At 38.8% G+C, this 15,357-nt stretch overlaps 1 protein-coding gene across 29 annotated transcripts in view; it reads right to left on the bottom strand.

Annotated features, from left to right (window-relative positions):
- The window catches only part of TNS3 (tensin 3), a 369,544-nt gene that overhangs the window by 299,819 nt on the left and 54,368 nt on the right, over nucleotides 1–15,357 (bottom strand). The window contains exon 2 of one of the 29 annotated variants that reach the window (XM_082286388.1): nucleotides 10,402–10,446. The exons of 25 other annotated variants lie outside the window; for them this stretch is intronic. The gene's annotated coding sequence lies outside the window, so the exon portion shown is untranslated. Of the gene's footprint in view, nucleotides 1–6,989; nucleotides 7,075–10,401; nucleotides 10,449–15,357 lie in introns of those variants that run through there. 3 more of the 29 variants (XM_082286378.1, XM_082286391.1, XM_082286379.1) reach the window with 3 other exon arrangements.

Genomic DNA, 15,357 nt, shown 5'->3' with positions numbered 1-15,357 from the left:
ATTCCTTCTTGACAGAGACTTAGCACTGGTTTATTACACCTATGGAATAGGTATTCCCAATATTATTCCCAAATACCATATCACATCATAACAGTTAATGATTCAATGAATAACAGACCTAAGCAACATTAGCTTATTTCAACCTCATGTTTCCAACATGTAAACTGCAATTGTGATAACAGTTCATTCTTTAAAGAGGCAGTCAGAGGGTTTAGATCTTTTATTAAATAATCAAGGAAATATTTTTAAATTAAACCTTTTCAAATAATCCTCAAGAAAATTATATTCACACATATACATGCTCCATTAAAAACAATACAAAAAAAAAAAAAAAAAAAGGCACTTAGCTGAACAGAATTGGTTCCCTACAAAGTCATCCAGGCAGTGACTAAATAATATCTATGAGAAAATACAAATCTCAACAAAAATGGTTAGACTTTTGAAATTAAATCATTTACTTCTGGTGTTACTCTGTGTTGCTGGGGAAGCCAAAACCTGTTTGTACATTATTTCTCCATCTCCAAAATTTGTAAAAATCCATGTCACATTCCAGCTAAAAGAAAACCATAAACATACATGCGAAGCCCTATTAACTTGCCCTATGTCAGACTCTACTCCTGAATTTTACATAGCCTCTTAGCATAACAGCATGTAGATACAAAAATGCTGCTAGCAAGGATTTTCTTGCTAGTTTCTAAGTCCGTGAGAGACTTTTCTCTCTCACAGAAGAGGTAGCAGAGTATGTAAACAACCAAGCCACCTGCAACCTTGAAAAGTCTTGTTTATGGTACAGTAGAAAAATATTTTGACAATGGATGTTTTAGGATTTTAGCCAATCACCCCAAGGGGTGGCTGATCCTTTGTCCAATTAGACTATGAAGAAAAAAGTCTATAAAAGAGTTTGTAAAATAATTAAATAAATCAATCTTGCTGCACAATTCCTGCCTGCTGGATCTTCTCCTCCTCCTCCTCCCTATGGCTCCGGGACACGGTGATATACCCTAGGGCCTAGGCCTGTGGTAATAACAGCAGAATCACATTAAGCAAAAATATGTTTTCTTCACTTCCCACCTGTGGTCATACAAAAATGATTCCTTTTCCTTATCCGCTAACTTACCAACTTACACTGCAATTTCCTAGGACTCTCTTTGTGCATTCTTTTACTCTCCAAGGTAGATTTAAATCCACTGGATGATAATGCTTACAAATCTTATTTTAAATACATGGAGGAAGGAGCCAGCAGTGTATTAGCAGAATAGGTACTTCACCACCTTTTATAGGCTAGAGAAATGCCCATAGGTGGTATCCAAAAGAAAGGCTCAAATAAGACATGACTGAAAGAAGTCTTCATGAAAAGGCTCAGCTCCAGTTAAAAAAAGGAAACCTTTGAAAAACTAAGCTATGTCAATAAATCATGTGACTAATGAAAAAACCAGCACACCAAACAGAAGAATGCCACCTCTCAGACCTTTCTGTTAAGTTTGCTCATTGTTATTTCTGTTACTTCTCTACTTCCTCTCCTCCCTCTCACTTGAAGTGCACAGCAGAAGTCCCATGATTTCTGCATAGTTACTTTAAGATCCCTGGGAAAAATCAAAGAATAAAATCCCATATCAGGTTACCCACACTTTCCCATAACTAGCATTCCTCCAACAAATACTGATGAGATAGAGCTGCCCAGAATACAACAGTTGGTATTATACTGGTGAAACAAAATAGTTTCAAGTTTCTCTCCTCTCCATGCAGTAAAACAGCATTTTTTAACTTCCTGAAATGTGGAGTACCAGTACTCCACATTTGCTGTAGGTTTCATTTCCAAAAAAGTATTTAAGAATGCCTACTGTGCATACAGACCAAATAATATATTATTCATCTCCCCTGTAAACCTGGCTTTTAGAACAGGGCTGACCACAACTTCTTGGTGACTATAAAAAGTGATTATGTCAAAAGTCTCACACAAGGATAAAATGAATATACAATGAAGAACTTCCCAGAAATAGCAAAGAGCATAGCATATGAGATTCTCTGCAGCTCTCATACATGAGAATCTCTTGGAAAACATATTGCTTCAAAAGTAGCGCTGTATTTTAGCCAGTTTGCATTAACTATACCTATCATACACATTTAAGTACATCCACAAGTACCACCAAGTGAATATACAAATATTGCAGAACTTATGCTACATGACAAGAATATGGGATGGTGACAAAAGAATTGGAACACCAAAGTAATTTTACAATGGCTGAAATAAGGCATTTCTGGCTGTTTCACTCACAAAGATTATTTCTACAGTGACAGACGTAGCATAGATAGATAAATATATAGATATATTTACACACACATCCTAAAATGTACACAAATAGCTAGTTATACTACTAACACTAACACTTACTATTACCAAATAACTTCAGAGGAATTGCAAAGACAATGGAGTATTTGTTATAAATACCCCATTTGCTCCTCATTCATTCAAGGCATTTCACAGAAACACAAACAAGTAGATCAAGCTAGAGAAGAGAGATATTACTTAGGATCATGCAGCCTGAACTGGCAATATGTCTCCAAGTGGAGTCTGCTCCTGACTCATGATTCAAGTGAGAGCACATGGAGAAGTTAGTGAGGAAAAAAATGTCTCACCGAACCAGCTGAGTAAAGTTCATGTCAAAAAGGAAAAAAATCATGTACTTTGGTAGTACAAAACTGCTTTACTGTACAAGCATAAGGGCCCAAAAAAGTAACATAAAATGACAAAATACTTTTTTGCCACCTTGTTGAAAATATTTGGTACTACAATTTTAAGCAGAAGAAACCTTTGTAGTTTCTCAGACTAAAGAAATCCAGGTCTTCATTATTTTAATAAGAAATTCTGCCCAGGTACCAGGGTTTCAAACGTATACATTTTTCAAAAAACAAACAAACAAACAAAAGCCCCTAAAAAGTTTCTGTCCAAATGACCTTACAAGTCATGCAGACTTAAAGAAAAAGGTTGGATGTGAAAAGCACGAATATTCAATGTTTATTCAGTGTATCAACAGCCAATTGTTAAAAAAAAGGCTCAAAACATAACCTGTGCCTTACTGGGTTAGCACAACATCCATCTCCTTCACCCAAGTACTTAATTGTTGTTTCAAACAGAGACAATATTCAAGCAGAGCAAGCCAGTCCCACCCCTTCTGTGTCCCACTCCCTTCATGCTCCTGGAATGTACATGCATGCTGGAAGATCCATCACAGACCCATCCTCCCAGTTTGTACTAATGGACCCATTTCCCACTAGTTCTGTCAAACCTTGCTTTGGTACCATCTGCCCCACAATATTCTGCAGCAGCATGTACCAAAAACTCATGCTCTCTTTTGTTTAAAGTATCTTTATTTGTTCATTTTAATGCAAACTCCCACCATGTCTGACACTTACTAGTTTCTGTATTGTGGGACTGCATAACTCGCTCCGTATGTTAACCTACCCAACAACTTTCTGTTTTTGGAAAACCAAAGTGAGGAGTCCCCATCTTTTCAGTCCCTTCCCAAAAAGCAATTGTTCTATCCCCTTGACCACATTGTCACCCTACCACGTGCTTTTATACAGGCTGGGACCTGATACATAATTCAAAGTTTCAAGTTAACAGTCCAAAGGGATAGATTTGCTCCACAGCCTATTCATACAACCTAGTACTCTAGATCTATTTCCAGACATGGCTTCTTCTAATTCCAGCTGCCATAATAAAAAACCACCTTGGTAGCTGAAAGGAAAATTGTATTGGCCCTCACATACAAAGCTTTTCACCTTACCTCTCTCACTTACAGCTCCAAACTAACAAGTTAAAAGCCAGACAGACACAAGGCCATGCAAGACCCAATAGAGAAGCAGCGACACAAACCTAGTCTTGCACTGGGTTCTTGAATGGGGGTCCGGAGCCTTAGCCACACTACCAAGTGACCTGTCCAGAGAGAGCCATGACTGAATGTAACAGCAACTTCACTGCTCCCTAACAAGAGAGAAGACCTACATCTTATGTACTATTCATTCATGCCACACACATTTGTCCTTTGTAGACAATTATTGTCTGTAAACAGTTCACCTCAGAGGATGTGCTTCATCTAGACCATCTAGGTCCTTCATCAATTGCATGTGCCCTTCTCAAAGTTTTTAATTCTTTAGACAAAGCATTATCACCTTTCTTTGAAAAATGATTTCTACAAGATGCAAAGGTGATATAAGAGAATAGTGTTTGAAAAAGACTGATAATTAGATAAATTTCTTTTTCCTTTTTAAACTTTGAAGTTGGCCACCTCAAACTTTAAACAACAAAAAGAAACTTAATCATGTTTGCAGTTTTCCAAAAGGTTCTTCCCCTTATGATCTGGCTGAGATTACAGGCCAGAAGATAATAGGTCCAGATCTGCATAGAGGTGGGTGACACCTGCTTAAGAAAAACAGTACCCAGGGTTGTCTGAATGCATGCCCATTAGTAGCCCAGCATCCCTTCCAGCAGAATGCAGGCAGAGCAACACGCCTGTTGGAGAGAGGAAACAACTTTCCTTTCTCCAGCCAAATCCTCACTGCTCTCCTTTATTCTAATATCCCTAGGAATCAGTCACCTGTACAGAGCAGTGGTTCACTCCCTCTCCTCCCAACAGGAACAAACAGGGGAGCCTGAGGTCACCCCTCTCGCATAAAACAGCAGCAGATCTCACATCTTTTCATTCCGTCACTTCTTTGCATTTTTGTTTCAACACCTTCATTTCTCCACTACACATGCATCTATATAACTGGAAGAGCAATTAGGAGACGGACAGTCCATTACTCCAGACACTGAAAAACTTGTCTATTTTATCCTCATCTCACTGACAAACCAACTTTGTTCTGTATGGGAAAATACCATAGAAGGGAAATGTTTGAAAGCAGCAAAGGACTGTGCTTTGCTTTTCACTAAAGTTCAGTTTGTCAGTAGCTATTTTTCATCCTTGTTAAAGAACTGACCTTGTCTTCTCTGAAACTATAACACTGCTTTTATTGCATACAGACTGGAACTCCCACAGTCAGAGCTAGACAGCTGAAGACTAGAATTCACATATTTAAATAACAGGGGGAAAAAGGCTATTTCTGAACATACATGTTAATTCTGTTCACAGAAAAAAACATGAAGAGCATAAGAAAAGTTAAAATTCAGTTACATTAGGCATCTACCCTCGAAATGCTGGCAGCTAATGTTTGGGGTTTTTTAAATCGTCTTCCACACAGACTCTCCAATCAAATCTCTTCCCACTGCAGATGAATTCTTGCAGGTACACAAACACATTGAGCTTACATGCATGGTTCCTCTTTCTGTCTTGATAGTCCCTAATGAACCTGTTTCCAGAAGCAACAAAGGACTGCAGCAATGTGCAACCTAACCCTTTTGTGACATAATGCAGATACAAGGCCAAATACCAAAGAGCTATCAAGAGTTCTCTTGTAGCAATTTCTGATGTGGTAAGAACCAGATACTAAAAACGAACAAAATAATAATAGTTTTAAAAATCACAAAAAACCAATCAGGAAATCTACCAAGGAAACAACTAGGAACAATCTAACAAGGAACAACCAGGAAATTTAGCAAATTCTGCAAAGAAAGCAGAGAAAGCAAAAGAAGAGATCAGACCTGGGCTAGAAAAAGGACAGACAGAAGCAGATGACTGTCAGAACACTGGCTAGAAAAAAATAGCTGAGAGGAATGAAGATATCACTAAATCAGTTACTAAGAAATAGAAGAAATATTACTAATACTAATGCAGTGAATATTTTTACCCATTTCATATAGGCTCACAGCTTGAGTTTTCTCTCCTACCCCAACAATCCTGCTTGAGGCAAGTGTGCTACACTAATACATATTCAATTTAGCACTTCAAGTAGGTAATGTGTGCAGCACAGAAGTGATATCTTTCAGATATATCTTTTCTACCCGCTATCGTCCAGAAAAAAATCAGCATCCAGGATAGAAGTACACAGAGGTAAGGAAGCTGACAGTTGCACACTGCATATATGTGTGCATTCAGCAGGTGCTGTACTAAGGAAGTATGAACACTAAAAGCACATTTATCAGGGAGGTCATCAGTCAGAAGATAACAAGCTTTCCAAATCTGCATGAAGATCTCATTAAAGGTATTCAGCAGGATGAAGAAATGGCAGTATCAGTCCAGTTTCTTCCTCTCCCCACACATATTCTTATTTACCTACTTTATTTTAACCCAGGCTATCAGCATGGCTCATAGGACCTACTGACAAAGACAGTATTAATGACTGCATTAAGTCTACCTGGCTGTTGTACTTTGAAAGGCTGGAGTTACACTAAGCAAGGAACAGATTGGAGACCAGCAGCTGTGGCCAAAACATCTTCACTCAACACCTATGTTCTCCACACCAAACCAGGTACTTCAGTTTATTCCTCTACGTCAGAAGCAATGGTATTCCAAACACTCCTGTTTCAGTCTGTAAACAGCTCTAGTTAAACAAGCAATCCCATACATCTGCACTAATGATAGTAACTCATATTGAAAACAACACTCTGTGTGTATGCCTGAATTTATGTCCTTATCTATTTCCTCTTTTTATAAATTTATCTTACTTAATGTAGCTAAGACTGTTCCAAACAGTATCAAAACCAACATATTTTATATAACAACTTAAAATAGAAACAGTTTTTGCATTTCATATTAAACCTGAGGACTCAAAATTTTTGGCTTACAAAATTTTGTATTCAGTAATTTAAGAAGCAGTAGACAACCTCATGTGGAAAATAAAAATCTTCATTGTGCACTTTTGGGTAAAGCTTAATTTCTTTCATAACATCTAGTTTCACTTTTTCCTACTATTTTACTGAAGCTTTGACAATTTTTTTCTATCAAGTTATAATCAACCATTTTCAGGAGACAGAACCTACGTAGTATTACACAGACTTCTACGAAATGTTTTATAGGATAAGGGCCACTCCAAAAGTCAGAAATACTTACTCAACAATCCTGGTCCAGGATGCAAATTCACTACTTTCATTGGACAGCAGACAACTCGTGCTTAGTCATTTATTTTGTATTTTTCCTGCTGTTCCTGTGTGGTCTTTGAAAACACAAGCTGATGAAAAACACTCTACTTGCAACTGTAGACTTTGCACACCTTCTATTTTTTTTTTTTTTTTTTTTTTGGTATTATAAGATTGGTGGTACCAACTACTCTGAACACAATTGTTTCATGTTAAAACAGTATATGGGATCAAAGTCTTGATCATATTCCCTTACTGCTACTAGCCACAGATAACATACAGAACCCACACTTACCACATAAACAAATCAGAGGAAATTTTGAGATAGTACAGGTACTAGGTAGGTTTGTATTTTTACTGAAGAACATGAATGACACACTGTTGGGGTTCCTCCCCCCTGGCGTGGGGTCCGGGGGGAAGGGGCCCTGGGGTAGAGGCACGGGGTTTCCCTACTCCCTGGTCAACCTCGCTCCCCATTGGTTGTTTTGTGTTCCCCTGCCTGGGGAGGACCCTGGTGGTCCTGCGATTGTCAGAGTTCTTCAGCAGTCCTCTGGCCATGTGGCTGGAGAATAAACATCTCTGAAACTTCCATGAAGAATCAGTCCCTATTTCTTTCCACGGGTCTCACTGTCTGATACATGTTGCAGAAATCCCCACTGCAACTACACACAAAAAAAACCCCAAACAAACAAAAAAACAGCAAGCACTAGTGTCAAAACTTCCTGGTTAAAACTATCATTCATATTACAACGACACTTTCGTGATGCAGAAATATTTTTTAAAATGCTAAGGAGGAATCAGTGTTAGCCTGACGGTAACAGACACACTGTTCACTGCAACAAACAGCAAAATAAGGCTTTTCTTTCAATCCACACACTGCTTCCAGCTCTAACCATCCTTCACACTCTGGTACCTGAATCACTACTATGGAAAGTAGGCTGTTCAGGCTTTGGCAGACATGCTGAGCACAAGATGCACTCACCCTTTGCCATACAGAAAGGGAAAGCACATGCCATGCAAGGTTCAACCTTTACCTCTATTTGAGAGAGCAAATGTATGAACAATTTAGCAGCAAAGCAAACCATATTATGGTAAAAGAATTAATCAATAGCAAGCTAATAATCATAATTACACCTACTTCTGCTGAACCTCAGATTTTTATACGTAAAAGAATTTTAATTAACCTTAATTCCACCTTATTAATATAACCATTTTCACTTCAGTCCCAGGCTGGAGATAGGACAACACCCTTCCCTGCCTGTTCAAATGGTCTCCACCTTTTCAGTTAGCTATTCCAAATATTAACCGTTAGCCATTCAAATATTAACCTCTAGCAAGAGTACAAGAAAATAGCCATCTTGACAAATTTTATAAATTTAGGTCACTGTCTAGTACAGGCTGCAACCAACTGGGACCACTCTATGTTCTCATCCAGCCAGGAAAAGATTTGTTGCTACTGGCCTGAGGTTGGGAACTTTAATTCCTCTCCTCTGCCATATGAATGAACCAGAATAATGTAAAATGGCATAAGTACAAGGATCATATTCAGCTACAAGACCTGAAGCTCTTGTGGAAATGGAAATCAAACACAACAGACATTTATGGAGTCCCTGCTCTGTAGCTGATTAACTTGGTCACTCACCCAAGGACAAATAGTTAAACTATTACATCAAGAAAAACAATTATATAAAATGCAACTGTTGCTTAACTCAACTGACCTGGGTTTTCCTTTTGGCTCAAAAAACCATGCACTTTAAATTTCCAAATAACTATCCTAGTTATTTCTCTGGCACTAAAATCAGGGTCTCTTATCACAGCAAGTGAAGAAAAATTCACCAAGGCCCAAGGAATCCACTTGAAACACTAACTTCTTCCTTCTACCAACCACAAAGCTCCACAAACCCTTACTCTTCTTATCAAATACTCTCCAATCTCATTGGTATCACTTCATCAGGGTTTTTCAGTTTCCATTCACATCTGTAGCACCAAGGCTACTTTCATATTGGCACACTGGAAAAGTACTCTGCTTTTCTACTCTTTTCTCAGAAAACAAGTTTCCTTTAAAGCCTTCATAATTTCTACTTTATCATAGGTTAGATTTCTTTTCTTGCACTTTTAGAGGGTTTCATTCATTCATTCATTCATTCATTCAGAGCAGTTACTACTCCTTCTGCCTCATAGGAAAAAAAAAAGGGAAAACACTGCTAGAACAGATTCTTCAAATAAAGTAATTTCCTAGATCACAGTAATTTAAAAAAACAGTAGTCCCATGGCACACTTGCCAAAATCTGAAATTTCATGGAAATTTATAACAAAAAACATGTGAAACTACAGAATGCTTATTTAAAAGGCTTAAGTTAGTTTTGACATCCATATATTCTAGTAACATCTTCATTATTACAGAGTACATCATGTAATGTATCAATATTGCTGTTGAAATCAACTAAAACTTCTGAAGCATCTTCATTGCCTGGACATGTTTGTTTGCAGGTCTGTTGACAAGGCAGGTCTGCATGCTGGTATTTTTATAAATGTTGTGAAGGGAAAGCACAAATATTGTTTTTTCAAAACCTGAGGTGTGCCTGTGATCATCTATTAATGAAGAAGAGGTAATCTTTCAGAAAAAAGCTACCAAGTCTCAGTCTAGCCTAAAGTATTAGCAGGTCTTCATCACTCAACAGATTTCACCCAAAAAGCCAGATGGTCAGAGGTTTTACTCTTTAAAAATTTTTTAATCTGGCAAAGACTTCTTAACAAGCAGCAAGCCATTTGACAAAACCAAGCAACTAAGAGCAAGCAGTGAATCTGCAGCATTGGGAAAACACCACCTGCAAGTGTACAGTTAGCTGTATGTTGACTTTTTAGTATTATGTGACTTTCTTTGTATAATGCAGTTTAGGGCAGGAAAATCTGTAAACTTTTTCAGCTGTCACTGTACATCAACATGGCCCCTGTCCTTTCCTTTACAGCAAAAGTACAATTTCCAAACAAGAACTCACTTTTCCACAAACACATACAACCGTATCGACCAAACCACAGTCAGAACACACACTAGTCTCCCAAGCAAGAGTGTACATGAGAGAAAGGGGAAAAGAGAGAACTGCCTCTTGATCATGTTCTTTCAGCAAAGATTTATAATCCCTTAATGTTGCCAAACAAACTTGATACTTAGAGCCAAAGAGAGCCTAGTCTATATGCTTGTTTTGTTTGTTAATTTTCAGTACACACAAGATTGTAAGGCAGTAAAATTTTTTAAAAGCTGCAACCTTCAGCATTAGGGAAACCACAAGGAATGTACAGATGTGATTATCTTCTTCCAAGTTAAAAGCATTACTTCAGAAACATCAGCAAATAAAATATGTTGAATCACTGATGAATGAACATACCTCAGTTTGTCTACAAGCCAACTCTCCAGATAAACTGTTGTGAGCCTGTTTTAAACAAAGGGTTGCTTTAATTAGTGAAATATTACTAACTGACAGGGCAAATTCCAAAAATACTTCACTACAATTAGAAACCTTTCTCCCCCCACTAAAACAATGTTTAAATAGCACTTAACCCCTACACAGCCACATAGATATGCTCTAAGTATATCCATTTCTCCTCTGTACATCAAAAAAACCAGTTAAGTGAGAAATAAAAATGTTTACCAAAGCATCTGAAAAAGCTTCCCAATATTACTATCAGAGATCAAGGCAACATTTCATTTCAGACCTGTATCAGATCCCACTAGATCTGAAGGTTTCTACAGGGGGCAGAGGGAAGGGTGGTGGCACAGGGAGAAACGCGTAAAGGAAAGCAAAATGCCAGACAACTGTTCAAACCAGTTTTCACTTCAGGTTAAGTTCAATTCACAGCCTGTTATTATACTGACTGCAACTGTCACCTTCCCCTAGCTGCAATTAATTGTCCACCTTTTTGGTCTCCAGTTATTCTTTCAGCACCTTGAGCAACCTAACACACCACAGTTCACCATGTGCACCCGAGACTCCAACCTGTCCCCACAACATCCTCTCTACAGTAACAAGCATACTGTGTTTATACATGATAGCAACTTGAACTCTGGAAATCAAAATTTACTGCTGACAGAACAGGTAGTAAGACATCAATACCAGTGCAGATATTTTTAAACAAAGAAACACCATTTTGCAAGCAAATAAAGGATGAAGCATTTTTCTTAGAATAAGTGATAAAATTCTTTAAAAGTTAAGCCAAACCAAACTCTCCAATTTAGCAACCTGAACTACTATATTCTATTCACTCAACCATGACAAATTAATCTTTTCCATGCAAAACACACACATATACACAAGCTATTAATTGTATAATTCCTGTACCACAACATATAGATGCCCTTTTTGCTCTTACTGCTTGCAGGTGCTGTGAGTACAGACAGACGTCTTCAGACTAAATGACATGTCTTGTCATAGTAACACTTTGCAGAAAATTTATCTTTCTATTACTCTGCCTTTTGGAGGATGGCTGTATTTAACTGTCTTTCTGTGACTGAAATCACTGTGCTTTGTGAAAAAGAGAGAATCTCTTACAGACTTCTTGGTTTATGTGAGGTATCCTCCAAACATCAGGCTGCCTGAACCAAGATTAAGATTTCGTTCATGTAACTGAAGTGTTCCAATGAGCTCAGTCTCCAAAAAGCAAGGTGATCCTACAAGGTCATCTAAGTGAAAATTTCTAGCAGAATCAGATTACCTGGAATTCAGTCTTACAGTTGTCCAATTCATGCCATCATTTCCAAGCATTCCAGTCAGCATAAACTTGTAGAGTTTATAATCTACTGCAATGCTTACTTGCATCATGACCTATGCTAAGACTTTCTCTTCACCACTGACTGATCTATCTAAATCTAGAAGTAAATACTTCCACAGAGACAGCAACAAACAATTATCCTCCAAGGTCCCCCAAAGGTCCTCATATAAGTCCTAATATCAAAATTTAAAAAAAAAAACATTTTTATAGGTATTGCACAGTTCATTTCCTTTGACTCACTCAACTTGCTTTAGTCATCAGCTTCTTTTTTTAAAGAGACATTTGTTAAGAAATCAATTCAATTATTAGAGACCACTTACTGCTCCTGAAAAATGGTAGCAGATGGCAGAATTGCCAATTCTTCTAATTTTTTTAACACTACTATATCACCCAAGATCTCTCAAACACAAAAACCCCCATGCTTTACTCAGTTCACTCAAATTTAACCTCAAATACACAATCTTCTACTAGTAGACACCCAGCTACCAGCAGGTGACAATCACTGTGAGTTCAGGAGGTTTAAACTACCCCCAGTTTCTTTTAAAAAGACCTCTGTAAGGTGGGTGAGAAGAGTGCTTAATATTCTTTCCTTAGGACCCCAAAGCACCTAGAATGAGCCACAAACTAAAAGCACAAAAGCATCAAGGTAAGTCATCTAATCAAAGCTGGACAGACTACCTTTTTTCATTCTAGAACATGGCCTTTGTCAAACACATTTCTGAACAAAATTCTGTGAGATTTTAAAATAATCAAAGAGTGATCCCAATTCAAAGCAAACTCCTAAAATCTTTAAATGTAGAAGCAACACTGGGAAAAATTCCACTAAAAAATCACTGTAAGCCTATGCCAGCACTCTGACTTATGCGCTACTAGTTTTTAATTAAGACATAAAATCTTCATTTGGGGCATCATATACTCTCAGAGAGATGAAAAGTTCCAAATGACACATGTGGACATACAAAACTTTTCTAAGTGTCTTCTGGGGTGGGGAAGAGGTAGGGGATTAAATCTCTCTGTAACCCGACCACTGCTATCTTACCTGCAGTATAAGCACCCAATTCTGAGAAAATACAATGCAGAATTCTGAGAAAATACAATGCAAAGAAAAATCTCACTCTTTTGGAATATCTTGACTTAAAAGAGCAACTTGAGAGGAGGCAGGGCAATACAAGTTCAACAGAGAACAAGCTTAATAGTCTTTAAGATGTTTGGCTGAGAAGCAGAGCATAACATTTGCTATCAGCAGACCCTTGTCTATTTTCAGGTCACTTAAATGTATATGATCCCTTCTACTCACATTTAAGAGGTCTGAAGTTGAAATAAACAAGAAAAATATGTTCATGAGAGCGAACTCTTGTGGACTGTCAGTAAATAAAATTTTTCTAAACTCACTATAATTTCTATGCAGTAACCAAATACTACAGATAACCACAACCTTATACACTGAGACACAGAGGCTGAGTGCTACTGAGCAGTTTTACTTCCCTCATCCTGCAGAATACATGATGTTGTTCTGGACGATTAGTGTCAATTTCTTCAAGAGTTGTAGCTTAGGAGTTGTGCAGCCCTGCTTCCCATTGAAATTCTTCCTGCATTCCCTCTATCTAGTCTGGAACTCCATGTCAGCAGACAGAGAAATGTCTTCCTGCAGGCAAGAATGAACAATCTCTCCCCAATTACAGAGTCATGTGTGGGCTATAAGCAATTTTCCAAACATAAAAGGAAGGCGGGAATTTTCTATCCCTTCATGAGCAAGCTAAAACAAGCCAACCTGCAGATGGAAAGGATCAAAGCATCTAAGTCGCCTGAAAATTAATCCCCTTCAGGAATATTCACCACCTCCCATCCACACATATGATATCCCTTCAGTTCCTCCCAGAGCAAAAAGTCAGTCTTTGAAATTAAAATGATTACCCAGAATACTGTCAAGGTTTGACACTGGCCAAATGTACACACATCCATGAAAGTCACTCACTCCTCCTCTGCTACAGCTGGGCAGAGGAGAGAAAAAAATTAACAAAGGATTAATGAGCTAAGGACCAGAAGAAAACACTCCAAGGGCTCAACTTAGAGGTACAAAATGAGTTTATTACTAACAAAATCAGAGGAGGATAATGATAAGTAAAATAAACCTTTAAAAACACCTTTTCTTTCCCCAGCACCTCCCTCCTTCCCACCGACAGTGCAGGGAGACAGAGCATGGGAGTTTTGGTCAGTTCATCACCTGAGGTTTTCTTCTGCTACACAGGGAGAGGAGTCCTTCCCCTGTGGGTCCCTTCCCATGGGAGACAGTTCTCAGTGAACTTCTCCAGCATGGTTCCAGTCTCATGAGCAGTCCTCCTAAAACCTCCAAAAACATACCCCTCATTTCTCTTTGAGGGGCTATGTTTCTTCCCTTTCCATCTCCAGATATACACAAGCAGATAGCTGAGAGACAATTTTATCCCCATTCTCTGCCAAACCTGATATTATGCTTTGTCAAAATTATTCACTGCAGGTTCAGACTGGAAATGGCACCCATATCGCACAAGTGTCATTTTCATATGTCTGTCCTTTCCAAAAGCTAAAATAGCAAAACTAATATTTATCATCTGTAACTCTTTGAAACAAATTTATTTTATAGAAAGGAAAAAGTGCAAGTGAGAAGCTAAATATGTTAGGAAAAGCAACTAGACACATAAAGAGAGGTAGTTCTTCTAATATTGCCATTTGAGCTGCCACTGCTTTGTGGGAAGAGATGGGATAGAGTTGAGTTGCAGGCTTTAGGACCTGCCTGCAGAGGCACGTGGCAGCACAAAGAAGCACATGGCAGCACAAAGGAGCTTGTCTCCACCGGACCCTGGGGGGAGGAGGTGTCACACGGCAGACCCCTACGGAGAGGAGGCTGCTGGGAGCCGACGGATGGGTGAACGGCGAGTGATCATCCCATAGAAGGACATTTAGAAAGTGTGTTGCTGATGTGGCAACACAGGATAGGTCACATAGTGAGAATTGCCATGTAAGGAAATACTGTGCCTTGAAAAAGTGTAAAAAACCAGCTCATTTATTTGAATAAACAATTCAGATTCCCTGCTGCTCTGGGTCCGTGCCTCAATCCCTGACAAATGGTGCCCCCTGTGAGGAGCTTATTATACACCTAACTGCGCATCCATTGGTGAGCCCTGTGGGACTTGAAGTGCTGCTGAAAGCAGCAGGAACACGGGCCAGAGATCAATCCGTGCAGTTGTAGGTGAACCACAGGGGACATGGGGGCTGGACAGTCCTCATCGGACAGCCATGTTTTCGAACTTACGTCTCATTTACTTGAAAAACATGGAAAGCCTCCCCAGTCCCTTAAAATTATGCTGCGTTGGACGGTTTCCAAAGTGCCCACACGAAACCCGAGCACCGCCTTTTCATCGGAGTTATGGGACTGAGTTGCGCAAAGTGACACAGCACTGACAAAGCTTTTGTGTCCATGGAGGACAGTGTGCAAGGTGCTCACAGCACATGCAGCACCCAGAGACCAAACAAAGAAGGATGCTTGTGCCACGGCGGCAGCTGTGGCAACCCCTTCTCCACCGCCAGCGAGCGAC

This window comes from Coloeus monedula (genome assembly GCF_965178545.1).
Source record: "Coloeus monedula genome assembly, chromosome: 1".
Classification (NCBI taxonomy): Eukaryota; Metazoa; Chordata; class Aves; order Passeriformes; family Corvidae; genus Coloeus; species Coloeus monedula.
The sequence above is the reverse complement of the archived record's forward strand: the minus strand, read 5'-3'. Positions and strand labels throughout refer to the sequence as shown.